Raw genomic sequence first — 27,731 nt, forward strand, 5'->3', positions numbered from 1 at the left:
TTCCAGGAGTCTGGTAACTTGAGCCGATAAGAAACAGGATTGATGATTTCTTTTATGGAAAATGGACCATAATATCGGGGGGCTAACTTGTTAGGGCGTAGATGTTGTGGTAATAGTTTCGAGGACAACCAGACCTGGTCACCAATAGAATAGGAGGGTGCTGGTCTTCTTTTGGAATCAGCATATCCCTTAGTGCGTATCTGTGCCTTTTCCAATTGTTCCTTGGCTTCCTTGTGGATGTTGAGGAGAGTTTCAATCCAGGAATCAAGTGAAGGTACTGGAGTTGAATGTGGTAGAACTGAAGGTAACATGGAGGGATGAAAACCTTGACTGCAATAGAAGGGGCTAACGTTGATCGCTGAGTGATCTAAATTGTTATAGGCAAATTCGGCCAAGGGTATAAGGAGGAACCAATCATCCTGTACCTTGGTTGCAAAACAACAAAGATATTGCTCCAGGGTTTGATTAACACGTTCTGTGGCCCCATTGGTCTGTGGGTGATATCCAGATGAAAGAGCGCGTTGAATCCCTAGAACACGACAGAGATGTTTCCACAATTGTGAAATATATTGTGGTCCTCGGTCCGATATGATCTTGGAAGGGAGTCCATGAAGACGGAAAATGTGTTCTAGGAAAATTCCTGTGAGCTCTGAAGAGGAAGGAAGTTTATAGAGAGGCGTGAAATGTGCCATATGAGTAAACGAGTCTATGGTTACCATGATGGTCGTGTAACCCCGGGAAGGTGGTAATTCCACGATGAAGTCTGTAGCTATACATTCCCATGGTGTTGTTGGCAGTGTAGGTTGCAATAGAAGGCCCGCCAGTCTCTTATTGTCGTGCTTATTCTGACTGCAGACAGTACAGGTCTTGATGTACTCTTGTACCTTGCATTTCATTTCCGGCCACCAAAACTGTCTTTGTATAAGACGGAGCGTGTTGGTTACACCACGATGTCCAGAATGAAAAGTATCATGGCAGAGAGTTATTATTTTATGTTGAAGTTTCGGTGTGGGAATGACCAAGGCATTGTCCTTGAATAAGTATCCTTCCTTGATTCTTAGGTTCCAGGGATTCTTCCTAGAGACGTCCTTCCAGAGGTCAGAGGACTGGGTTTTGGCTCGAATCTCTTCCAAGAGGTTGATCGCTTGAGCTATAAAGATTGTGTTGGGAAACATTGTAGGATAGGTCCTATCTTCAGTGGTTAAATAGTCAGGATGTCGGGACAAGGCGTCCGCAATCACGTTTTGTGATCCAGGAACATGAGTGATTTGGAATTGCTACTGGGCGAAGAAGTAGGCCCAACGCGCCTGACGACTGTTCTGCACTCCACAGATTGGAGAATTTGTAGATTTCGATGGTCCGTACAGACCTGGACTGGATATCTAGCACCCAGGAGTAAATGTCGCCATTCTGTGAAGGCTTGGCGGATTGCCAACAGCTCCTTTTCCAGGACAGAGTAATGGGTTTCGCTGGTTGTTAGGGTTCTAGAGAGGTAAGCCACTGGGTGGTCCATCTTGTCCTCAAGCACCTGTTTCAAGACTGCTCCTATGGCATGGTTGGAGGCATCCGTTTCCACTATGAAAGGGCGATCTAAGTCAGGCTGAGCAGGACGGGGGATTGCGTGAATCTTGTCTTCAAGCATTGAAAAGCCTTCTCTTGCGAGGAAGACCAGATGAAGGGAACATCCTTCTTCAGCAGAGCAACGATCGGTTGGACGAGCTCAGAAAAGGTAGGAATGAACTTTCGATAAAAGTTGGCAAGTCCCAAGAAAGACTGAACCTGTTTCACCGATGTAGGAGCAGGCCAGGCCAGTGTGGCCTTTACCTTTGAAGGGTCCATTCCAACTCCTTCTGGGCTGAGGATGAATCCAAGGTAATGAACTGAAGTCACGTGAAAAAGACATTTCTCAGGTTTGACCAAGAGCTTGTTTTCACAGAGCCGTTGTAGTACCGCCATGACATGTTCTTCATGTTTAAAGGGATCCTTGGAATGAATCAAAATGTCATCTAGATAGACAATGACAAAGAGAAAAAGCATGTCAGAAAACACCCTATACATGAAACGTTGAAAAACTGCAGGAAATTTAGCTAATCCAAAGGGCATGACTAGATATTCAAAGTGACCAAAGGGCGTTCTAAAGGCAGTCTTCCATTCGTCCCCTTCCCGGATACGGATTAAGTGATAGGCACCCCAGAGGTCCAACTTCGTGAATATTACGGCGCCTCTGACAGCTTCCAGGATATCTGAAATCAGAGGCAGAGGGTACCGATCTTTGAGGGTGCATTGATTTAGACCACGGTAGTCGAGGCAGGGTCTGAGTTCCTTGGAATCCTTCTTAGGAACGAAGAACAATGAGGCACCCACTGGAGATTTTGAGGGTCTTATGGTGCCATTTTCCAAATTGATGTCCAGGTATTCTCGGAGGGCCTTTTTCTCAGGTTCTGAAAGGATAACCATTCTGCCAAAGGGAATTACTGCCGAGGGATCTGTCTCAATGGCACAATCTTCGGGTCTGTGAGGGGGTAAAGCCTGGACTATGGCAGTCGAAAAGACATCAGTATATCCTTGGTAGACCTCTGGGACTTGTACAATGTTGGAAACCATGAGTGAGGTTTTTTGCTCTCCTGAATGTTCAATAGCTGGTGTTAAGGAGAGATCCAGGGATAAACAGTGGGACATACAAAACTCAGAGCCCAGAAACAATGACCCTGCTGTCCAATTAATGTATGGATTATGTCTTTGAAGCCAGGGCATACCCAGAACCATTGGGTAATGGGCTGATTTGATGATGTCGAATGTAATCTGCTCTTGGTGGTGGTTTATGGAGAGACGGACCTCTTTTGTCTGTAGGGTTATGGGTCCTGAAGAGAGAGGTCTCTCATCAATTGCTTCTACCGGCTGTTTAATGTTCCGTGACTCATGTGGTATTTTATGTCTGATAACCCAGTCTTGATCAATGAAAATTCCCATACCTCCACAGTCCACCAGGGCCAGTATGGGATAGGTCTTGTGCTTGCAGGGCGATAGAAAGGCCAGTAGCACCACCAGGTTATTCGGTCCAGGAGAGTTCAAGGATGTGATTGATGTGGAGCAGACATCTTTCTCCCGAAACCTCGCTCCATCTAGTGCCGGGAGCTGGCGTTTCCCGAACGCCGTGGAGGGGCTAAAGGACATTCTCTAACGAGATGCTTGTCTGAGGCATAATACATACACAGGCCGGTGTGAATTCTTCTCATCCTTTCTTGTGGAGTAATTGGCCCACGAAAGGTGCCTATTTGCATTGGTTCGGAGTCGTTATCAGGGGTTGAGACAGGATCGGATTTCACAGTTGACTCCGGAGGGGTTCGTTGAAAGGCAGTCTTAGCCTTTTTCCTTTCAGCCCTTCTTTCCTGGATACGAACGTCTATTTGTAAGGCTAGATCTACCAAAGCCTGAAACGAACTGGGGCGAGCCAATCTGGCTAATTCATCCTTGATAACGTCATTTAGACCCCTGTGAAATAAGGTGAAACACGCTTCAGGGCCCCAATCAGCCTCCTTTACCAGCTGTTTGAATCTGGTAACAAACGTTAGCATATCCTGGGATCCTTGCCGAAAATCAAGTAGGCGTTTCTGGGCGCTGAACACTTGTTCGGGGCGGTCAAACATAGACTTGAGCGCCTGGATAAATGCATCATAATCGTCCAGGAGGACGTCTCCAGAGTTCACTAGGGGAGTGGCCCAAGATAACACATTCCCTGTAAGATGGGAGATTATGAAGCCCACCTTGGCCCTGGAAGTTGAAAAATAATAGGGCTTGAATGTAAAATGCACCAAGCAGGAATCCAGAAATCCACGTAAGGATTTTGGCGAGCCATCGTATTTGTCTACCACTCCACCCAGTATCACGCTTTCCTTATTGGCAGAGTCACGTGACAGCACTAATTGTTTCAAGGCTGCGTTCTCTGCCTTTAAGTTCTGTACCTCGGTTGTTAGCTCCTGCATGCCGCGCATGAGGTCCTGGACCGCTTTCTCCATAGCGATATCAGTGTTGATCGTTTGGCGTCTCAATCTGTCAAAGGTTTCCCCCCGGCTCACCTGAGTTCTCTTCTTGTGGCGTTCCGCGGAGGACTCCTTCTCCCGGCCGGACCGGGACTTGTATAAGTGCGCGCGAGTCGAGTCTGACTCCAGCGCGAGCGTTCAAAGTTCCGGGAAGTCGCGTGTTCCAGGACGTCCAGGAAGAGGATCGAAGAAAGGTAAGAGATACTGGAAACAGGGGAAAATGGAAGTAGAATAAGGGAGTTGGCCAGCAACTTGGAAGGGTAACGCCGAGCAGCAAACACACGTCGAGACACTACCTAGAGATAGCGTTGAGACACGCAGAGGCCCGGGGGCGTGGCCCATTTATAGACGTGCCGTGTCCGACGTACAGGCTAGTACGGAACACGGCACTGGGCACGGCCATGTTGGAAGTATCAAGGAGCACACTCTCCGTCTGGACCCGGACCAGGAAGACCAGAAGAGGCTATGTCCATGGTTCATGACATTTTGTTTATATTAAATATCCCCTGCTGGTTTGGTGGGAAACGGTCAAAGTGGATGCCTCTTGTATTTATTAAAAATAAATAGTGGAGTGCCCACTCGCGCAAGCTCGAGTAAGGCTCTTCTTCTCCCAGAGTCTTCTGGTGTGGTTGCACGTACCGCTCTCCATGGCAAAGGGCACCCTACCGCTGGATACACTGCTTACCGCAGTGCCACTTTTGGGATGCTTGTGGCGTCTTCTGGCTATGGCAGGGATGTTGCCCCTTGTTGCAGCAAGGTCCTCTCTGGCCCTGATGTCAGCGTCTCGGTCGGCTGCCATCCCTGGCCCTAGTCTCCCTCCGGTGCTGCGTGGTGGCACCTTGAACTGCGGCGGGATCTGCATGGCCCCGATGCCAGCACTTGAGATAAGCAGGGGCGGTGAGGGGGCCTGTGCACAATCTGGCACTGAGGGGGAGTGTTATGTATTAGGCTTTGTCACAACGGTCTGGCATTAACGTGAATGTGAACTGGGCAGAAAACTGAACCCACAGCCACCAAGCTCTTTGGCAGAAGGTGGCTGCAGGTTATGCACTCATCAAGTTTGTGTAATGCAGAATTTCATTACTGTGTACTCTATCTTGTCACTGTTCTATTTAGGGGACTATAGAGCAATCTCCAATGTGCCAATCTCCTTAAACATCTTGGATAAGGCAGCCAAACTACAATACCAAGATCACCTAGAAAATATTAGAAGAAAGGTAATCTGGTTTCAGGCCAATCGTGGGACTGAAATAGCATTATTAGATGTTAAGGATAGCTTTCTCCAGATTAACGATCAAGACAATATGGGTATGCTGATGTTACTAGATCTATCGTCGTCGTTTGATACTCTGGACCATGACATCCTGTTACACAGATTGGAGGAGGTCACAGCTTTAACTGAATCTGCAGTAAACTGGTTCCAATTGTTTCTTTTCACCAGAAAATCCAAAGTAAAAGTGGGGCACTGTTTTTCAGATCCAGAGATTATAAACTGTATAGGGCCGCTGAGTTCTTGTCTCACCCTTGCTTTTTAACATATACATTAAACTATTACAAGACCTATTGATCGAAAACGATATCCTTTTTCAAAACTATGCTGATGACACGCAATTGGTCTTTAGGTTCATATGAGGTTAGCATGTCCATCATCAGGGAGACCTTCACAGACATTGCACGATGGATGTCGGCTAACTGGCTTGGTTTTAATCAATCCAAAACAGAAATACTCCTTATTCTATATTCTAAGATTATTTATAAGGAGCTCCCTAAGTGTGGGGGTCTTGGTGATACTGGCTGCTGAGTGCCAGTTGTTGAACAAGCAAAGTCCATCAGCATTATCTTTGATTATTCTTTGTCGTGTGTCTCACAGTTTAGTCATCTAATGAGCACGACGCATTATAACCTGATGATAGCGAGACAGATTAGACCTATAATTGCAGAAGATAATTGCGGAGAAGCTAGCGGCTTACCTCTTTTAGCATAGAGTGTTGACCCCAAGTAACCACATAACTATCTCACACAACCCCACTGAAACAACACTTTTCTAGTGTGAACGGGTTTACTGCACTATTGATTGTAAGGACTGGTTCTTCTGTTTTTAGTGAGAAAAGAGTAGTCTCTGCCATCGCAGGTGATTAGTCCACCGGTGATTTGGGTGATGGCTATTGTTCATCCTGTACCTCAGTTCGAAGACTGGTGACTGTTCACTTTATCAATGATTGCTCTGCCATCCTGCACCCAATGCGCCTGATTCACAGAGGCGTTTTATAATGGTGCAATCCCATAGGAAAACATTCTGTGAATCAGGGCCAAAGTCTTATTCACAAACACCAGCGCCGCCAGAATGCAGATACCCAAGTCCATTGGTCTTGCTGCACACATTCTACTGATCTTACACAACCACTGCATCAGAGCTAGCACTTGTATGCAGCCACACACCACTTATTCCACAATGGTTGCACACATACCGAGTGCACACAAGCACTTTTTACTATGTTACTCTCCACTGACCTGGACTGTGGTCCCCAAGGGCGTTCAACCCACAACACTTTGGAATCATACCAATGGTAACAGGCACCATACAAATGCTGAATATCATAACATGCTAGAGGGAGGTACGCTGCTACCAAAGCTTGTGATTGTTCTTTCACTTTGAAGGTTACAGGTTGATGTCGATGATAGGGAACAGCCGCACTTTGTTGTTGACTGAGCCTCCTGCCTGTCGGTTTGTACAAGTCAGAGGTACTAACTGTTGTATTCCTTCTGTCTGCACTTTGAAGTAAGTTGGCTGTTAGTGATGGTAGTGATTGGTCCTCCTGTCCACCTTTTTAAAGAAGGTAGATTGCTAGCTGTAGTAATGATTGGGCCTTGTTTTTTCAGTAGATTTTGCACTCTTGGTGACTGATTGCTTCTGCGTTTGTACATTTGGAGAAAATAAACTGCTATTGCAGAGCTTTCACATTCCCCATGGCCATGCGTGAGAAGGCCATCGTTTTTTCCCCTTAGAATTCTGGGAGATGTGTTTTTATTTTTTTATTTTTTTTTCTTTCCAATTTAAAATTAAGGAAAACTACAAGTCCAAGAATTCTAAGCAAAAACAGGACTGTCCGGCCTTCTCGTGCATGGCGATGGGAAACTTGAGTGCTCTGCTATTGAGGATAATGACGCTTTCTCCTGTTTGGCTGCCATTGATTCAGTGACCAAAGCTCACTCCTCGAGAAACTGTCCATGATCGCTGGTGCCAATATACCCGCTCTTAAATGGTTTAAAGCCGGGGTCTGCAACAAGCGGCTGTCTCGATGTTTTGGGCTTCAACTCCCATGATCCCTCACCATTGACTGTACTACTAGGGCAGACAGGCGCTTCCATCTAAACAATATGGAGACGAAAAGGTTGCTGACCCATTGTTTTAAGCCTTTGTCAGGACCACTGTGTGGGCCTCGTGGCCTTTCGGCCCTACCTGACACCTGTAGCCACGCTAATAGCTCACCCGCAGTCGTCCCTGTACTAGGCGTGCAGTGGCTGGTGATGGTGAGCCAGGGGGACCCCGCGCTCACTCTGGAGGCTTGCCCATTCTGGGGGCACCTTAATGGTCCCCCTGAGTCGGGGAAGAAATCTTGCACCTGGTCTCCGCATGCGTGGTGAGGGGAGTGTTGTTGGAATCCTGCTTCCATCCCACACCAACAAGGCTGAAAAATCCCTCTTGTAAAGGCTAGGTGACTCTTAGCGCTCCCGTGTCCTGGTTCTGACACTTGTGCTCAAGTCAGACGTGTATTCCTTCAACCCAGTTCTACCTGTTTTCACCTCACTCTCTTCTCTTTTAGTCCTACTTCCTGTTCCAGCCCTCCGGGGACCATTGTATCTCTACCTCCCTTTGGTCTTCAGTATTTTCCTGCTGGTTCCTTTTGTTTCTTGTCAGTACTTGCCTCTAGTGCTTTTCCTGTCTTGCTCCTCCCCCTGCCAATCATCACTAGCGACGACATGCCTAGATCTTGGTTGTTCTGCTCACATCTGTCAGTTGCGCTCTGACGTATGCTTCCTGCCTGACCATCCAGTGAGCCTCCTTTCATCAACCACCAGCACTTTGCTAGATATTTAATGTCTGTCTACAGGTGCACTCCAGACATTCATCATTGCCTTCCTCTGCCAGTGCTCTGCACTGTCTCCATGCCACATTAATCAGGAGAAGCCACCTTGTGGTGCAGGGAGCTGACCCGTGGACGTTCCGAGCACCAATTCCTCGGGTGGTCTTAAGGTTGCGTGAGGGGTCAGAAATGGGCGGCGGGCCACGTTGTGAGGTTTTCTCAACAAATTACATTTTATTATAGTATAAGGTAGGATGAACGCCTCACTATCCCTACCCTGACCAGGATGTCCCTGCCTACAATAAACTAAAGGAAACACTCTAACTCGCTCTTATACATATAACAAATAAACAAGGAAATGTATGGCAGTATAAAAAAACTATGATGATTGACTTCACAATGTAACCACAGTCTCTCTTTGTAACCAAGGCGAACTCCCCTTCCTCAGGTTTAAACGAGATTCTGCTTCACAGTCCAAGGAAAGTAAACATGGAAATCCTTGTTACTAACACAATTCCAATGCAGTTCGATGCAACTTTAACTTGTCAACAGAAAGTTCCAACACAAAAGATATAAGGCTCTTCTTCCTTGAACAGGTTCTCAGTTCCTCAACAGCAACAATGTCTGTCTCGGGCTGGATATTTTGGCACTTTGAAAATTCAAAGAAATACTACTTCTTGATTACAGCCTGGCACAGCTCTTCATCTAGCACCACTTACAACATAAAGGGCCTCATTACAACTCAGGCGGTAAGGCGTTTACGGCAGCGTTAACAGCGCCGACCCTTACCGCCTGATTACGAGGTCCCCTAGCGCCACGGTGCTTTTAACACCTGCTTTTAGCAGGTGTTAAAATCCATGGCGCTAAGGGACCATGGAGTTAATTACGCCACCGTAATTTACGGTGGCGTAATTAACGCCTTCCCCACTCCCATTATGCCCTATGGGGCAAAAATGGGAATGGGGAAGGGTAAATGGGGATTGGGGACTTACCGCCCCGCCTAGGTTGGAATGGGGCGGTAAGTCCGCCAACCACCATGGCGTAAACGTAGTTTACGCCATGGTGGTAAAGTCACGGCCCAGGCGGTAACTTACCGCCTGGGTCGTAATGAGGCCCAAAGTGTTTCTGTTAGGACCATCTTCAAGCACTCCTTCAACTTTCACCTGACTTCCACACCAGGTCTACAGTCTCCAAGGGTTTGCCATCTGTGTATAATCCCCTGCCCGAACAGCGTTTCACAAGAACAAGTGCTTTTGGGGTCAATGTCAACTGGAAAGAGGTTCACAATAGCATTAAAGCATTCAACAAATTGCAGCTTCAAAACTTTCAGCAACTTTTCAGGGGAAGCGAGATTCACATTGATGCTCTTTAATACTCTTCTGCAACGTATGCTCCTCTCCTTCTCGATATCTTTCCCCAAAAGGGCCGCCTTTTTGTCACTTTTGTTTCCCCAATGCACAAGCAACCAAAGACTGATGGGGATAGGGGCTCTTCCTGCCTCTCTCCTGGTTTTGGCAATGTGTGTGTATCCCAGCTTGTACCAGATGTTGTATACAATATGGGCAACAGGTTTCAGAGCTAATAGACTGTGCATTAACTCCCTTCTGCTGTTGGAAACATTGGCTAGATTGTGTTTGCCTTGGTTTTAGTCTCTCTTGGCTTGGGTAATGATTATTAACATTATCTCTTAACAAAGTTGTCCCCTCGGGTGACTGGGTTTTCCACAGATTCACCATTTCAAAGTTACAGTCATTTGGCTTTGCTACTTTAGGTTTTTGCTGCTTTTTACTAGGTTGGCTTTCAAGATTAACTTGAAAATCACTTTCACTCAGACGCGAGTGCTGATTTTGCTGTTTAGCAATAGTTTGGTATTCAAAACCATTATCTGCACTACTTTTGCACTACTTTTGATTCTATGCGAGCGTTGCTCACTCGCCAAACGCCGAACACAAACAGGGATAGAGCACTAGGGAGTCACTGACAACTTCTGAAATTACTGGGTAAATCGTGTGCCTCTGTTCCCCTCGCCGCTCATAGGACTTCTGTTGTTGCGGCTCCTTGCGACCAGGCAAACTGCTTTGTTTAGTCCACTTTGCCGACGCCACTTCCAATTGGAACTCCATTTGGTCCTGAGCCCCTCGGCTGCACCCCAGCCACTGCAGACAGCCGTGAGGCTCTTGGGTGCATGCAAGCCACCTGAGACAGCCTCCGGCACGCTTCCCGCTGCGCAGCCTCTGCAGAACAGGTCGCAGGGGGGAAAGCTTCCCGCTGCGTGACTTCTGCACTTCAGATTTCTGGGGGCACACACCCTCTCAGCACTGGCAGCAGATATCTGCCAAGCAGTGGTCCCGGCGTCTTCTTGGACTGCCAGCGCGAGCCACTCTACTTCTGCTTCTGACTTCCTCTACTCTTCATCAACAATAGCAACCCAGTGGGCTGCACCTGAGGGGGCCTTTTATGCCTCTCTGTCTCCCTCAGTTGTGGGTCATCTGCATTAATGAACTGACCACGTCTATCACATTGGGCCTCTTCAGCCCTTATTGGACTTGAAGTCCCTAATAGAAAAATGTGGTTTTCTTATTCTGTTTCTTTACTTTTGAATCACAGTTTGTTCCTTATAACATTCTTTAAAAGAACATCACAAGGATTCGTTATTTGTTGTGATTTAAAAGGGAAAAGCAATTCTTGAAATCTGGTTTTAGTCATATATTTCTTTTCACTGAACCTTTGGATCTTAGGGAGGACTTTAGTTTTACAGATCTCTCGAATCTTCGAAGGGTTTTGATTTCCCCCAAGACCTAGGAGTTTGTAATTGTTTTCACCCCAATTGATATGTGTATCTTGTGGGACAGTAAGAAAGTTATTACAACAAGCCATCGCATATGTTGGCATTATGTAGGCATACTCTGCAGAGGAGGACAAATACTGTGTCTCATCCCACAGAGTCCTCTCATTCCCCTGGGCCTCGTCTCCTCCCAGCTGATCCTCACGCAGAACACCCACCCCCCAAGGTCAGGATCAGAAAGCGTCTGCCTTACCCTGGCTGCCTGGGAGGAGACTTTAGGCAGGGGATTAGTGAGGAGTAAGTAGTATTCATCACAGTTGGCTCTCAGCTGCACACTGAACACCAAGAAGCACGCAAGGTCAGCCTGGAACCCAAGGATGACCGATCCAGAGAACCACAGCTACACAGTGCCGGAGAGACGCACTTCTTAATAGCCTTCCTCTCGCACTGCCCTTATACGAAACTAGGACTTCCACATTCCTTAGCTCTGCGTTTATCTGTGGAGAGTCTTGAGGCTCTGCCCTCCCCCCCATTACTTTCCAGCTTGCCAATCCCATGTCTGAAATTATAAAAAAAAGTTTAAATCATGGCTGGTGGCAACAAAATGTATTTCCAAGTTTGCCAAGACTCCATGGAATGCTTCCCAATGACTGCCTTAACACCATTAGCATTTTTGTGAAAAACAATTGGCAGTGCCTTACTGCTTCCAAATCTGAACTGTCCATATCTCTAACAATCAATCAATGCTGCCTGTCCCTTGGCCTGCCAACCTCCAGCCTCAGTGTTCCACCTAGCCTGAAGCTGATCCAGTAGAACCTCAGAGATATATAAGGCTTTCATCTCTCGCTTGCCTCTGGGGTCTCCGAGAAGGCCTCCAATTCTTTTTTCAAGCTCCAACTCCTGAACCAAGGCCCTTCCCTTTGTGTCATTTTGGCCAGTGGTGGTCGACAGAGGCTCATCAGCAAAACATCTTCACAAACTTCAAATTGCCCTGAATCAGACTGCTCCTTCTATCCTCCAGTGGCCTCAACATGATAACCGAAACCACAAGGCCACATGACTTTCTTTTTAAAGAGCACCATTTAAATCAATCTGTCTCGCTCATTAATCCATTCAGGGAAAGTGAAGACTGCATGTGTGACAAATTGAGCCCATGCTTGCCTTCCCACAGTCTCCGTCACCGCCACATCCCATCCTCTAACTTCCACACAACTCGTCTCAGTGCATGCACCTGTGTGTGCTTAGGGCTCTGCTTTGGAGCCACCACTAGTTGACCATTCACAACCATCTCCAATCATCTGTCCTTCCATGTGCTCCTAAAAATGCACCTATTCACCAAAACGTACTAAATTTTGTTCTGTCTTGCTCTGCCTATTGTCAAGCTCCCTGAAGTTGCCTTCAGTCCTCCTGTGTTTTACTTTGCATTAGATAAACTATGCTATCAATGGTCGTGACTGGTTCTCCTCTGGTGCAGTTTGCACAAGGAAAACTATACTACCAATGGTCATGACTTGTCCGCCTCTGCTTGTTTGCAGAAGGTAGGCTATGCTGTTGACGGCTGTGACTGGTTCTCCTCTGGTTCAGTTTGCATAAGGAAAACTATGCTACCAAAGGTCATGACTTGTCCACCGCTGCTTGTTTGCAGAAGGTAAGCTGTGCTGTTGGTGGTTGTGACTGGTTCTCCTATGGTTCAGTTTGCATAAGGAAAGCTATGTTACTAATGGTCATGACTTGTCCTCATCTGCTTGTTTGCAGAAGGTAGGCTCTGCTGTTGATGGTCGTGACTGGTTCTCCTCTGGTTCAGTTTGCATAAGGAAAAGCGTACTACTAATGGATATGACTAGTCCTCCTCTGCTTGTTTGCAGAAGGTAGGCTATGCTATGGACGGTCGTGACTGGTTCTCCTCTGGTTCAGTTTACATAAGGAAAAGCGTACTACTAAGTGTCATGACTGGTCCTCATCTGCTTGTTTGCAGAAGGTTGGCTATGCTGTTGATGGTCGTGACTAGTTCTCTTCTGGTTCAATTTGCATAAGGAAAACTATACTACTAATGGTTATGACAGGGGGTTCTCCTCGGCTTGTTTGCAGAAGGTAGGCTATGCTGTTGACGGTTGTGACTGGTTCAGTTTGCAAAAGGAAAATTATACTACTAATGGTCATGACAGGTGGTTCTCCTCTCCTTGTTTGCAGAAGGTAGGCTATGCTGTTGACAGTCGTGACTGGTTCGCCTCTGGTTCAGTTTGCATAAGGAAAACTATACTACTTATGGTTATGACAAGGGGTTCTCCTCTGCTTGTTTGCAGAAGGTAGGCTATGCTGTTGACGGTCGTGACTGGTTCTCCTCTGGTTCAGTTTGCATAAGGAAACCTATACTACCAATGGGCATGACTGGTCCTCCTCTGCTTGTTTGCAGAAGGTAGGCTATGCTGTTGATGGTCGTGACTGATTCAGTTTGAATAAGGAAAACTATACTACTAATGGTCATGACAGGTGGTTCTCCTCTGCTTGTTTGCAGGAGGTAGGCTATGTTGTTGGTCGTTGCGACTGGCCATCTCATCCATCACTCTGAAGGCGGTAGTCTCTGCTTCGGTCAGTCCGTTCCCATCTGTGACCGTCATTATTTGGCTCATATTAACAGACTCGTTCTCCCTTTATATGTTTCCACTTTTGTCCAACTGCCCAGGCCGCCCTTTAAGTTCAAGTGCACCCTCTTCTCGCTTTCTCCCTCTCTACATCGTTTTTGTATTCACTCTTCTATCCTCTTAGGATATTTTTTTCTCTTTCTATCCCTTCCTGTCGCCCCGCCCCCTTTTGACTCCCCGTGTGTCTTTCTCTTCTCTCGCCCATCGCTCTGCCTGCTTCTCTAAATCCCCTCTGTTCTCATCGCCCCTCTTCTTGCTCTCTCTCAGTGCCTGTCATCTCGCTCTTCTCGCTCCCTCGCGCCTCCTCTCCTCGCGCTCCCTCCCTGTTTTACCTCCGCCCTGTTCCCTCATGCTTTCACAGAAGGGCCGTGAATCACTCGAACAGCCTTGGAGGCCCGCCAGGTTTGTAAACTGGTTGGAGACTGGCAGAGCTCGGGGTGGCAGAGAGCGCCGGGGATTGGACTCCATTCTGAGAGCCAGGGGGGTTGCATGTGGGAGCCAGGGGGATCCGTGCCCAGGCCGGGGCTTTTCATTGCATTCTTAAGTGACACTGCTCGGAGCCTGCAGGCAAGACGGGTCCCAGGGTTCATTCCACAGTGAAGCCTAAAAGCGGAGGGCTGCTGGGAAGTGTCTTAGGGGGTCAGCCAGGTGCAAAGTCGCGCACTTTATTCCATGTTTTAGATATTTACTGTCTTTGGGTATACAGTCCCTTTAAGCTACCCGGTGTTGGGGCTTCAGGGTACTTTCAGACACTGCACGCCTGCAAAATTGCAACAAAAATAAACACACACAGGGAGACGTAGCAAACATTGACCCTCGCAACTTAAAAAAAAACGCCATGGTGCATTTTGGGTGCTGGTACAGAAACTTTGCACAGGTGCAATTTCAATTGCACCCTAATCCTTGGCTCTAACACATATTGCATGAGTGCATTTTGCCAGAAGACTGAAGGGGTTGGTCTAGTGCAAACACGTTCCCGGTACAGAATGCATTGAAAGAATGTTTTTGCGCTGGGACATGCCCTGGTGCTGACTGCACGTCCACTGCTGGCACGTTTCTGTAATACCACTCCTGGTCTGTGCCACAGTTCACACTGGCGTGCACAGCTATGAACTTCGGCTTCGGAAATAGTGTTAGGAAGTCATCGCAGTGTACCTCGAGCTCGCCAGTTCTGACGTCTCCCCAGTTTATGCAATAGTACCTACTAGCTACCCTAATGTCGCCCCAACTTTACCCTGGCTGCCCCCACCACCTAGTGGTCACTGGAATCGTGTTTATTAAACTGTATATTTGTTCGCTGTCCCGGTTGCCTTTTTGTTTACTGCTTCCTGAGAGGCCAGCTCCGCGCGTATTAGTGTACACAGAGCCCCCGCCACGTCTTGTTGGGCTGGTGCCGTGAGAAGGAGGGGGGGGCGCATAGAGCCCGACCCCCGACCTTAGCAGCGGTGAAAGGCTCGTCCCTGTCTAGCGCGGAGTCCGCGCCCCTCCAAGTGCAGCATTTCTTCGCCTAGCTTTCATAGGGAAATGAGTGGCAAACGTCCCAGTCCGCACCCTTCCCTTCCCTTCCGCCTCCCCAGTCTCGTGAGTGTTAGGCATGGGAAGGATATCTCACAGGCAGCCAGGACTCTGCGCGTGGAGGATGTCGCGTGCTTGCGTTCTGTTTACACCAATGGGCGAGGGGAGAGGGAGGGGGAACACATGCATGCATTCACCTGCGCCATCCCAGTAAGCATAGTTTCAGACATTTTTGTCCCTGGCTGTAGATTTGAAGAAATATCTCTCTCTCTAGCGCATGCGCACGCTCTCTCGCTCTCTCTTTCTCTCTCTCTCCCTTATATAGTTTTAACAGTGAAGCTCACAAGCATCAGGGCGCGAACAAAAACACGTGGACTGGTTGGAACACAGGACAACAAGAATGAAGGACACATGTGTCAGATGAAGATAGGAGAAGAATCACAATCTCAAGAGCTGTTTGAAGAGATCAGTTTTAAGCTGTTTCCTAAAGTTTAGGACGTTGCTTTCAAGTCTGAGATGGCGAGGTAGCTCATTCCATCTTGAAATGGTTTTGCAAGAGAAGGCTCTCTTTAGGGGGACCGACTTCCAGCAGTCGCTGGTTTTCTGATCTGGGCCTCTGACTGGGTTCATACAGTTTGAATTCCTGTTTTAGGTAGGTGGGGGCCGTTCCATATAAGCAACGGTGGACCAGTGTCAGAGATTTAAACGTGATGCGTTCTTCCATTGCTAACCAATGGAGATCTTTTTCTATCACTTGTAATATCTTCTCTTCTGGATTTGCCTGTTATGGATCTAACAGCGTTGTTTTGTATTGTTTGGCATTGTTTAATGGATTTACTGCTGGCTCCCAAGAGCAGTGCGTTTCCGTAGTCGAGACGTGACAGAATAGTAGCCCGAGCTATTGTGGCCTTATTCCGTTTACTCAGCAGAGGCCTAATGCGGCACAGGAGCCTTTGATAATATTGGCCGTTACGTTTGAGATAGGATATTTGGGCTTCTGCTCCTAGCGAGGATTGTAGGTAGATTCCAAGTGGCTTAACCTTATCAGATACTTTGATATATCTTTCATAAGGAAGGAGGAGTATGCAGGGCCTAGTTTGCTTATGGCTTTTGTCAAGCCGAATGTCATGATCTCTGTCTTTGAGCCATTCAGGCACATCCAGTTAGTTTTCATCCATATTTCGATGGAGTTATAGATGGCTGAGAGTCTATCGTTGTCAAGGGTGTGATTCCCGTACAATTCCATGACTAGTTGTGTGTCATCTGCAAAGTTCGTAAAATACACCCCAAGTTTTGACAGTAGGGAACAGAGACAACAGAGATAGAGTTTAAAAAGTAGCAGCGAGAATCTGGCTCCTTGTGGAACGCCACAATCCACAGACCTAGATGTGGAAGAGTGGCCTGCCCAGGTGATTTTTGAGCTTCTGTCTTCAAGGAAAGAAGCGACCCAATCGATTGCTTCTTTGGAGCAGTTTCCTACTGTGTTCAGGGCCTCTCGGAGCTTCTGATGATATAGCAAGACAAAAGCAGCCGAGAGGTCCAGGAGGATCAGGAGTTCTGTCTTTCCTCTGTCCAAGATGGCAAGCATCTTGGTTTGTAAGTCCAGTAAGGCAGATTCCGTACTGTGTGCACTTCTGATGTCGGATTGTTGTGAATGAAGAAGATTGTTTTTACCGACGTAGTCCTGAAGTTGGCTTGTAGCTATTTTATCATTTTCGACATAGTCCTGAAGTTGGCTTGTAGCTATTTTATCAGGTATTTTCAGTAGAAAATGTCTTTGTTGGTCTGAGATTGGATGCATCCTATTGATCCATACTTGTTTTTTTTTTTTTACTAGAGGGGTAACTGTGAACGTCTTTATTTCCACTGGGGCTTTGCAGTCCCTAAAGGAGGTGTTTGTCAAACGACAGAGATAGGGGCAAACATTTCTGCATTTTCTATGATATGTTTTGGGAGTAGAATGTTCTCTGGGCATGAAGTGCAATTGATGGAAGAGAGGACGTTCATCATGTCATGTCTGCCAGAGAGATTTAGCAGAATTGGAACCTAGTTGAACCGAGGTTCTTTAAGTTTGACGGGATCCTCTATTGTTGGCGGGGGGGGGGGGTGGATCTTTAACTTTACAATGTATTATTTTTCTCAGCTTTTTGCTCTTGTTGTGAAAGGCTGTTTGTACGTGATCAGTCTTCAGAGGTGGGCTGGAACAGAGGAGAGTGTGTAGGTGGTTTCTCAATGGATTTTAAAATTTGGAATAATTTTCCAGTAGAATTTGTAGCGGAAGATATCTGGTCGTTATAATAATGTTTTAGTTCAGTTAATTTGGCTCTGTAAATGCAATCTGTATTTTTCCAATTTTCTTTGTTCACCTCAGGGGGGTTTTTGCTTCATTTTCTTTTGGCTTTTTTGAGTTTGGCAGTAAACCCGCCTTGGTGTGTGGGATTGGGCAAAGTTGCTTGTTTTTTTAAGGGAGCATGTTGGTCTAATATCACTTGAAAATGGTTGCTATAGGTGGAAGCGATTAAATCACATGGGTCTTCATCAGTCATGATGTTCATAATGTGGGTGATCCTGTGATAGAATGGCTGGTGTGATTTTTTTGTTTTGTCTTAGGTGTGTTGTTAAATTTTATATTCTTGTTTGTTAAAGAGAGGCTAGCTTTGACTTTGTGGTGATCTGTCCAGAAACAGGTTAGGGTGTCTGTCATTGACAATTCCACATTGTTTGCTATGATCCAGTCCAGCTGATTGCCTGATTTACAGGTGGGGGTTTGGTTTGCTAATAAATAATCGATGTTTTGTAAATCCCTTTACAGATTTATAGCTTGCTTATCTGTGACATTTCCTCTGCATCTGTTTAGATCACCTAGGAGCAGAGTCCCTGTGTTCGGTCCTTTTAGGTTGTTCAAAATGTGGCAGAGCTCATCGTTAAAGTCTGGCATTAATGATGGGGACCTCTAGATGACGATGAAATTGATCCAGAGATTTTGGGTGGGGGTAATGTTTAAGTGTAGGATCGCGCATCTTGAGCATTTGATGGTGGAGTGAAATTGCTTAAGATTTTGTCTTGCTATTATGGCAACCCCACCTCCCTTCCCAGACTCCATGTTTTCAAAATAGATGTTATAATCTGAGGGAACTGCGATGTTGATGGTGAGTCCTGTTGGTTCATGTAACCAAGTCTCTGTGAGGAATAGAATGTCCCTCTCCCTGTCTCTCCCTCCTCACTTGTGTTCTATTTCTCTCTCTTTGTCTCTCTCTTCCTCCTCACGTGTGTTCTATTTCTCTCTCTCTTCCTCCTCACGTGTGTTCTATTTATCTCTCTCTTCCTCCTCACGTGTGTTCTCTCTCTCCTCACTTGTGGTATATTTTTCTCTCTCCTCCTCCTCACTTGTGTTCTATTTCTGCCTCTCTCTTCCTCCACACTTGTGTTCTCTCCCTCTCTCTCTCTCTCTCTCTCCCCAGTTGTGTTCTATTTCTCTCTCTCTCCCCCTCTCACTTGTGTTCTCTCTCTCTCTCTCTTCCTCCTCAGCTGTGCGGGCATAAACCACAGCGAAAGCCACTGTTTCCAAGTGTACCTTTGCAGACATGTCAAACCAAAGCCAGTCAGCATTGCTTCACCCATCCATCAATTCCTCTCCAAAGGGTACATGAGATCGCAGACCACTCTAATATAATCAAGACACCCATTCCACCCAACCCACCTGTTTAAGCAACCAGGTGGGCTAGCTTCATTATTCTCTCTTATACATGAGTGTGCTGCCATCCTCCCCACACTCACTACCAGCGCACATTAAGATGACACCCTTCCACCATCATGAACACCTTCTCTGGAGAAGCACGTCCTTCCCTCAACCATGGAATATATACGCCAATGCACTCAACACAGGCCTCTTCCGCTAGCACCCGATGAAACCATCATTGGATCCAAATTAATTACAAACCACCCCCACATCTACCATTCTTATTTGAAGATGATCGAGAAGGCGGTTCTCATTTATCTGCAAGACCAAATCAGCAACAACCACCTTGTGCATTTCTATTGCACCGCTTCAGGCCACGATGCAGCATATAAATGCCAACCAACCGTGCAATTGTGGCTGACATCCTCCACATCCCAGACAACAGCGACCCATACACCTAAACTTGCTCAGCCTCTTGGTGGCTTTTTGTTTTTTGTATACAAAAGAAATGAATATCTTAGAAATAAATAATGAATCTATATAAACTTATAAATACAACATTAAAAAATAAAAATATCCCAACTATTAATATATTTTGACTAATCCTTATCATTAATAACAAGATTCAATAATAAATAATCAAATATGCCCCATATTCGCCTAAACCATCCAAAAGTAAGCTAACAAAATGGACTGTTCCAGAGTAAATTCTTTGATTATCTCAATCATCCAAGAGGAATGATTTGTGGGTCCGGGATCTTTACATCCAAGCAGAATCAAATGTCAAGATCTCTTGGCAGCCTTGAAAACCAATGCCCATCAGCCCATGATAGACGTACTCTGATGGCGCATAGGATTCAGCGACCTTGTTCTACAATGATTCTCCTCCTACCTCCCTATCAACATTAATATGTTTAAATTTGCACCTACAGATTCCAGCAGCAGCCAGTTATGGGCAGACTACCTCAAAGTTCTATCCTCTCTCCCATGATTTTCAGTCTGTGGATGGAGCCACTTGGAAAGCCCCTCGCTACTCACAACATCAATATTCACCCTTCGCTGATGATCTGCTACTCTGTAAAGGTTCCCACGATTGATTACCTCTAACTGCCCAGAAACTGCCTCACCTTCATTCAAGCCTAGTGCTTATGTCAAGAAAAACCCAGGAATGAGTAAATATAACAGCATCACCAACAGCCGCAGGCAACCCTAGATCCAGAAATGGCTAAGCGATATGAAGCTGCAAAGATTACTACCCAAGACTTGACTAAGGCAAATCGTGAACGCAGGATAGTACAGGGGCAATGCGTTGGTCTTGGAAGCAAGACCACGCAGAGCAACAGAGGATCGAATCCCGGATCGGCACTTGGAAACCGAACTTGGGGAATGGTATTAGGCACCTTATAAAAAAAAATAATAATCATGACAAACATCACAAAGAAAACCCAAACTGCTTGGTCCCAGCGTGCCTTTCGGTGCAGAATAAACCCCACATGACTAAGGCAGAATTTAGAACCACAGTCCAAGCGCTCAGCCTTTCCAACCTAGAAGGGACAAGGCCCTACTCACAGGAATTCCGAAATCCACGTTGGCCACAATGAAGGGTTTTCTGCATCCCACTGCTCCACTCATCAAAGGACTAAAGAAATGGGACCACATGACTTCCACTCTGGTAAACCTACATTGACTACCCCTCAAGATCACAGGATCACCTACAAGGCAGCACAATCAGCCCCCCACCCTACCTGGCTGAATAAACGACCCACGTGTGGAGGTAAATGCAGCAGAAGAAACTACAGCACTCCAGGCAAGAAATCAAGAAGTCCAGACAAGAAATCAAGAAGTGAAGGCAAGACTTCTCAAGCTACATGCTAAGAATGTGGAACCCCGCTTACACATCTGGATCTCCCCCTTTCTCCCACATTTCAAAAAATATATGAAAACACACCTCTTTTAGGGATCATTCATTTACAAATCAACTATTGGCTCCTATAGATGAAATGCACACTCCATCTTCCTTTCAACACCAACGTAAGTTTGTGTCTCCTGAATTGTGAATGTACAACTTTGTGTAGCCCTTGTTTTCCAGCTAGGTTATGTTATATAAATTACACCTAGATACTTACAGACATAGATTTATACATACAAATAGCTTGTTTGAGCATCCAAACGCAAATTATTGCCCTCCATGGCCTCCCCACCCTCATGGTTCTATAACCTGCCAACCCCTCCACAACGTCAGTCTTTCCTCTTAAAGTGGGACCAAGCAGTATAGGTGTAACTGGTTCTTTGAGCACTGGGTGCACTGGCCTCCATTTGTATTTTTTCCCTGGTCAAAGGAGACTTGATAGGCATTTTGGTGCTGGAATATAACCTTATGAGGTTGGGGCCAGACTAATATGCAAATGAATATTTCTCCTCTCGTGTGTCAGAGTGAGTTAAAAAGTCATTGTGGACTGTCTTGAGTGGGTCCTAACCTATAGAACCAGTTATTTGGTCTCGTCCATTTTTAAACAATGGGCTCTTAACTTTTGCCAACTATTAAAGTTGTGTATAGCACCAACATGTGGCTTTTGTTTGAATTCCTATAGGATGACGCCAATATGGCTACACTCCAAAAGTACATGTTAAAGGCGAGGAGATTGGATGCACGTGAAGCGGATTTACAGGGATACATTTGGGGTTATTACCACCAGCCCTTGAGAGGGAGGAAGTGTTGGCAGGTGGTGAGTTCTTTCACACTTGCTATTGTTTACAAGGGGGAGTGCTCGCACTTCTTAGAGTATCAAATTTGTAAACGGCAGAGTACTCTTCTCGTTTCATCTCGGGAGGATAGCTTAGGGGCAACGTGGTCACCTTGGAAGCAAGACGACACGGAGCAACGCAGGTTCGATCCCGGGTTTGCGCTTAGAAACCTCTGGGTATTAAGCGCGTTATAAATAACCTATCATATCGGATGTTCAGAACTTCCCACAGAGACTGACTCGTCCAGATGGGCCCCAACAGCTCCCAGCTCTGCTCATTAACCTGAGGAGTGCTACAGGACTCCATCCTATCCTCTGTGATCTTCAACCTTTGCATGGACTCTGAGGGAACCCCTTGCCAACACTGATATTAAGGTACACCGAGCAGAAGGCCTGCAGCTCTTCTTAAATATTAGTTGCATCAACAACATCTGATGCTCAGCGCTGCCTGCACCTCACCCAAGCCTGTATGTAAAGTAGCACCTGACACACAAACGAAGACTGAACTCATCCTCCCAGGAAACCGCAACAAGCATGCCCAAGTCCAGAATTGTCTGATGTGACAAGGTCAGTACTCAGAGCGTGTCAAGCGGTGATAGGAACCCCTCTCAGACTGGGCTGGGATGCCTTACAGGGAGGATTGCAGAACTAGCCATCCCCCTAGCCGTAGGGGGATGGTGGCAGTGGGGAGGGCCCCATTTCCTGTCTTCTCCCAAAGTGCCAATCTACACATGTTCAGTACCAATTTGCATCACCACATGCTTCTTAACCAAAGAACTGGCCAACTTTTTCTCTTGTTTTTTCAGGAATGCCAAAGAAGCCAAAGTCAAGGGAGAATATGCGCCGCAGAACAGCAACCCATCAGCACCCCAGGCAAATGCAAACTAAATCAAAGCCAGAGAGAGAGCTAGCGAAAAGAGAAGTACGCTCCTCTACACCTACCATGGGCCCTTCACAACTGGTGTACAAACATCACTGGGAAAGAGGAGCAACTGAATGAGGAGCTTGAATTCCTGACCAGCTGCTACAGATACAGCACACATCAGTATTAGCACGCATGGCAGTGAGGCATGGGGGCCACCCTAGACCACCAGGGACATAAAACCAGAACTATACTTACCTTGAGGGGGAAACAATCCGCTGTACAATAACAGGAACTTGGACCCTCTACAGCAAGGGTCGGCAATATTGGAACACGGCAGCCTTGAGCAGAGACAAGGGAATAGGATTAACCTGCTCTTTAAAGATTTCTGAAATGCTGCTGAATCCCTGCCGGGGGAGACAAGATCAGATTGGCCAGAGCCAGATCACCAACCCAAGAAGGGTGAAAAAGAGCCTCCAGGAAGCAGAAAGTTATGAGTTGTTTGGGTGAGGTCAGAGGAGAAGGAGCTGGTAGACCAAGAGACCAGCAGGTGTGAGGAAAGTGGAATGGAGTGTGAAGGCAATTTAGGATCAGGGTAGGTATGGGTTAATGAGTGCAAGTGGTACTGTGTTGCGGGTGTGTGTCAAAGGCTAGCGAGTGTGATTAGAAGAGGGAGTGAATGTGAGACTGAACGGGAGGAGCCTGAGAAGGGGGGTGGAGTTTTAGTAGTACTGTTGAAGAGGGGGCCTAGTAGTGTGGAGGAGGGATTAGTTGTCTGGGAGTGGGAGAATTCGTATGGAGGAGGGAACCATAGTGTAGGAGTGGGAGTAGTAGTGTATAGGAGGGAGCAGTTGTTTGGAGGAGGCAATAGTCCACGTCAAATGGTGGAGGCAGGTAGTAGTAGGAGCAGGAGACTTAGCAGGGACAGTGATGGAAGAGGCAAGGAGTACAACGATTATTGATGGGTGGAGTTGGAAGGAGGAGAGTAGTAAGGGGAAACAATCAGTGGGAGAGAGGGAGAGGAGTGCATGGGCGTGGTAGGAAAAAGACCACATCGAGCAGAGTGGCCGCAAGGAACATCCCATTTTCTCTTGTAGTCAACTAATCTTTGTGTTAGTGTGTAGAGAAAGTCTATAAAGTCATTACATTGAGAGAAGACAGAAAGAGAAGGATATTGCCTTTTAAGTGATCCAAACCAGCTAGTTTGGACCGTAGACAGTAGGAGTCAACCTTCTGTATATATGAATTCAACAAAGGTAGCAGGCGCCCCTCTCTCGGAAGAACAAGGCATGATAACCTGTTCAGTGGTTGTTAACCACGTTGACAGTTCGCAGCCATCTGCTTTTTGCTCACTGTACCCTGATCCAAACCAGCTAGTGTGGACTGTAGACAGTAGGAGTCAACCTTCTGTATATATGAACCTGTGCAATAGGGATGCCTGGATTACAGCAAACCGGTGCTATCTAGATGAGAGAGGGAGAGGAAGGCCCCTATGGCCCGGAGAAACCATTCAATAAAAACCCTCGAACCATTTCTGAGACTCTAAGCATTCCTTGAGCTATCTGTAATGTGATGGGCATTTGTATAGCACCTTTCACCACAGTTATGGTGTCAACCCGCTGTAGGTTGAACGACCTTGTTGACCAAAGTCCAAGTATGGGAGATTCTTCTGAGGAGTTTAAAATGTGTGTGTGCATTTGAACCGATACGAAGGTAATTAGGGGTGCCAAGTCCCTGCCTGCCACCCATGTTGAGCAGGAATGTGGCATTGTGGCGTATAGCTGCATTCTAAGGGCAGAGGTGTTCTGCACAGTAGTAGTGCATGGATGTTGAGGGTAGTTTGGAGAGTGTGCAAGAGAGACATTATGTTTGTAGCTGTACCCAATTTCACTGCGGGGGATGGCTGCATTCTAGTGGTAGAGGTGTTGTGCAAAGATTGTGAAGCAGGAGAGAGATTATGTGTTCAGCTAGACCACGTTTTGACGTGGGAGATAGCTGCATTCTAATGGCAGAGGTTTTGTGCAAAGTGTCTTAGAGTAGCGCGCGGGTGCTGAGGGTAGTATGGAGAGTATGTGGGACACTATCTGTGACACTGATTGACATGAATCTTGACACATTCATACATTAACTCTCACCCAGCACAACATATTTGGGCTTTATCATAGATGGTGAGCGGCCACTGGAGAAAAAAAATTGCCAAAAAGAACCTAACAGCATGGTACAAGCTGTCGCTCCCTTGCAAATCCCTGCCAAGACTTTCAACCCAGGCTCACAAGCACTGGTCTCCTCCCACCTGGACAATGGCAATGTTCTACTCACAATAGTCCCAGGTGCCACCTTGGCGCATCTAAAAGCCGTCCAGCACGCCTCATTAGAGGACTAAGAAAATTCAACCACATCAACCAAGTCCACAAGGAGCTGCACTGGCTATGCCTTCAAGCATGCACCATACTCAAGGCGGGCAGCTTGCGGCACCATCAAAGCAGCCGCAACCAAAACACCAGTCTACCTGGCCAAGGAACTGATCATCTCCCAAGGCCTATGCATCACCAACATCCATGGCATTCCAAACTGGAACCCAAGACCCGCAAGCCGGTCCCAACTAGGAAACAGGCCTTTTCCTACTGCTCACCCTATCGCTGGAACAAGAATACTGCCCTCCTTCCTACACTCCTATCTGCAACCCCACGGGGTGTGCTCCGCCAGGTGCAGTGCTCCATTGACTCCCGGTGAAGGCATGCACTGACACTGGCGCTGCTCGGGAGGTAGAAGGTACCTGCACTTCTGCATTTCCATTTCGAGCACTGACAGCTGAATACATCCCTTCTACAGCACAATGCTGGGGGCCACATCCGGCGTCCTGCTGCAGTCACCTCTGAAGGCCTCCCCAGCTCAGGCTGCTGCGGGGAGCGTGCCCAGTTCTTCAGGCCGCCTCTGCAGCACTGTGTCCAGCCCTCCTCATGGCCACGTCTGGGGCATTGGAGGCAGTGCTGAATCTACAGTTTGCAGCGGTGTCAGTCCTCAGCGGGTGCTTTAATTCATCACACGCATTCATTCCTGCAGGTCTGTCCCCAGGACTCGTGGCCAGATCTGAAATATTGCAAAGCTCTAGGCACACACTTCGGGAATCTTGAGCATCAAGTGTCTGGGATCTTGGATGCGGTTCTGGACAAGGGTGGCCTGGGAACCAAGAGGCCCTGGGGGAAATGCACGGAGCGGCCCCATATTAAGCAAGCCCACTCCTTTCTCGATGATAAGGTTTTGAAATGCCTCCCTAGAGAGTGCCAGGTGCAGAGACCTGCGGGAAATTTCCCGAGTTCCCTATAGGCCATATAGCATCTCCAGTCGCTGTGAGGGGCGGGGTAGTTGGTGGGGGGAGGGTACTGGTAGGGTGGATAGACCACTCACTTGGAGTCGCATGTTCACTTTCGCATTCTCCATCTCTATTCTCCTCTTTTTCTCTACATCCGTCTTCCTCACTATCTTTGCTCTCTCCGGGTCCCCCTTTCCCCTCCTGTACATTATTCTTTCTCCTCTTTTCCTTTTCCTGTGTACTGCGCCACCTCTTTCGGGTTCTCTTTTTTACTCTCTTCTCCTTCCTCGTTGCTCTCATATTCGTTATATTCCATTAAACCCCCCACCGGACCTCGCCCTCCCCCTCTTCCCAGGCGTCACTATTTCCCTTTTCTCCCGTGGCCCCGCTTCCTCTTTCCCGCACCCCGTTCCTCCTCTTTGCCTCTCTCCTTCCTTCCTCCTCACTTCTGTCCCCACTCCACCCATCTCTTCTCCACCCGCTCTCTCCCCTCACTCACTTCTTCTGTTCCTGGTTCTTCCCACTCCCTCCCTCCTGCCAGTGTTCTCCCCAGGGCCGTGCCTTCCCCTTCCCCGCCCTGAGCTTGTGTACACACACACACACTGAAGGGAGGCACCCAGGATTGCAAAACTCCAGCAGACTCTTAGTCAGAGCAGGGCCGCAGCAGCGCCCTCTGCCCTGCCCCCACCACCCGCGTGTCACCTCTCAAGCCCCCCACGGAGCCTAACCCAGGGTGCGTCAATCACATAGGTCCGTCCCATATGCCGGAGCTGTCACTTGGGAACCATGCGCAGAAAACTTAAATGAGTTCTTTGCTCCTACAAGAATTTGCTACTGCGCCTGTCCTGCGCTCCAGAATTGCTGGGGTGGCTGCATCTTTCACTGGGGTTCAGCCCTTGCCAGAGATAGCTGCCCCCCCCCCGACCCCCACCTCCACACACGCCGTCTTTCAATGCACCAGGAGTATGCCCGCCCCTCCCATTCCCATGGCACTGCCCTTCTGCACCACGGGTTGCCCGCACTTCTCACAGGGACTCCAACACCTGTAGCTCCCCCTGCACCCCAGTGCTGGCTGCACCCCTGAGCGGCGGCCCTCGTGCTCCCTGGCAGCGGCTGTATTTCAGCTCGCGCAGCAGCGCCAGCGAACATGTGTGTTCCCACTGCCTCCTCTTACCTGCGACTCCTGGGGTCAGCGCGCCCCCTCCTCTGGTGTACCCTTCCGAGCCCCCTCCTCTCTCCACCTCTCGCCGCTCCCACCTTCCTCCTGCTGTCTCCCTTCACTTTTCCCTCCTCCGCTTCCTCCTTCACTCCCTCTTTCCCTCCCTCCACCCTATCTCCTCCCTCTTTCCCTCCCCTCGCACCCTCCCCTCCTTCACACCCTCCTTCTTTCCCTCCCTCAAAGGGGGAAATTCCTTTGGTGGTGTCGTCACAGCAGCGAACATGATTCTGCTGCGGGGAGAGGGCCAAAAACTCACATCTGGAGAGGCTCTATCTGTTCTACACAGCTGGCTGCGCACCTCTGCATCCCCGCAACCTCCAATCTCTGGCCCCGTTTTTCCCCACAACTCTCCGCGCCTCCCTCTTGCCATGTCACTCCCCTTCACAGCATCGGTTCCTTCCTCTCACATCGCGACAACGCCTGCCTCAACTATATCTTGCCATCTCCCCCTCTTTGCATCGCTCTGTGTTCTCCACATCCGTCGTATCCCCACCTGACCCCCCCTCCCTTCACCAAACTCTGGCCTGGACCCCCTATCACCTCCCTGAATTTCCCGGTTTGCCTTGTCCTCCTCCATCTCATCACTATTGCTCCACAATGCCCCCTCCTTCCATATCTCCCTCCCTTCCCCATCTCTTCTGCTTTCTCCCAAAAACATTCTCTGCCCCATCTCTCTCTCGCTCTCCCTCTCTCTTTCTCCCTTTTCACTCTCTCTCAATTTGTACCTCTTTAGTTTTGTTCACCCTTGCACTATGCTGTGTCTCTGTTCCTTTTTCCCCTATTAATCCATCTTCCCTACCTCTGTTCCCTTTCTCTCTCTTCCCTATGTTTACTAATTTCTCTGACT

General features: G+C 47.7%; 1 protein-coding gene across 2 annotated transcripts in view; it reads right to left on the reverse strand.

Moving 5' to 3' along the window:
- Positions 1-26,984, reverse strand: part of TNKS1BP1 (tankyrase 1 binding protein 1) — a 557,727-nt gene extending 530,743 nt beyond the window's left edge. For both annotated transcript variants that reach the window (XR_011281831.1, XM_069628996.1), the window contains exon 1: positions 26,840-26,984. The gene's annotated coding sequence lies outside the window, so the exon portion shown is untranslated. The remainder of the gene's footprint in view (positions 1-26,839) is intronic.
- Positions 26,985-27,731: the final 747 nt, after the last annotated feature.

Source organism: Ambystoma mexicanum, chromosome 12 (assembly GCF_040938575.1).
Source record: "Ambystoma mexicanum isolate Mex_15411 chromosome 12, UKY_AmexF1_1, whole genome shotgun sequence".
In the NCBI taxonomy this organism is placed as follows: Eukaryota; Metazoa; Chordata; class Amphibia; order Caudata; family Ambystomatidae; genus Ambystoma; species Ambystoma mexicanum.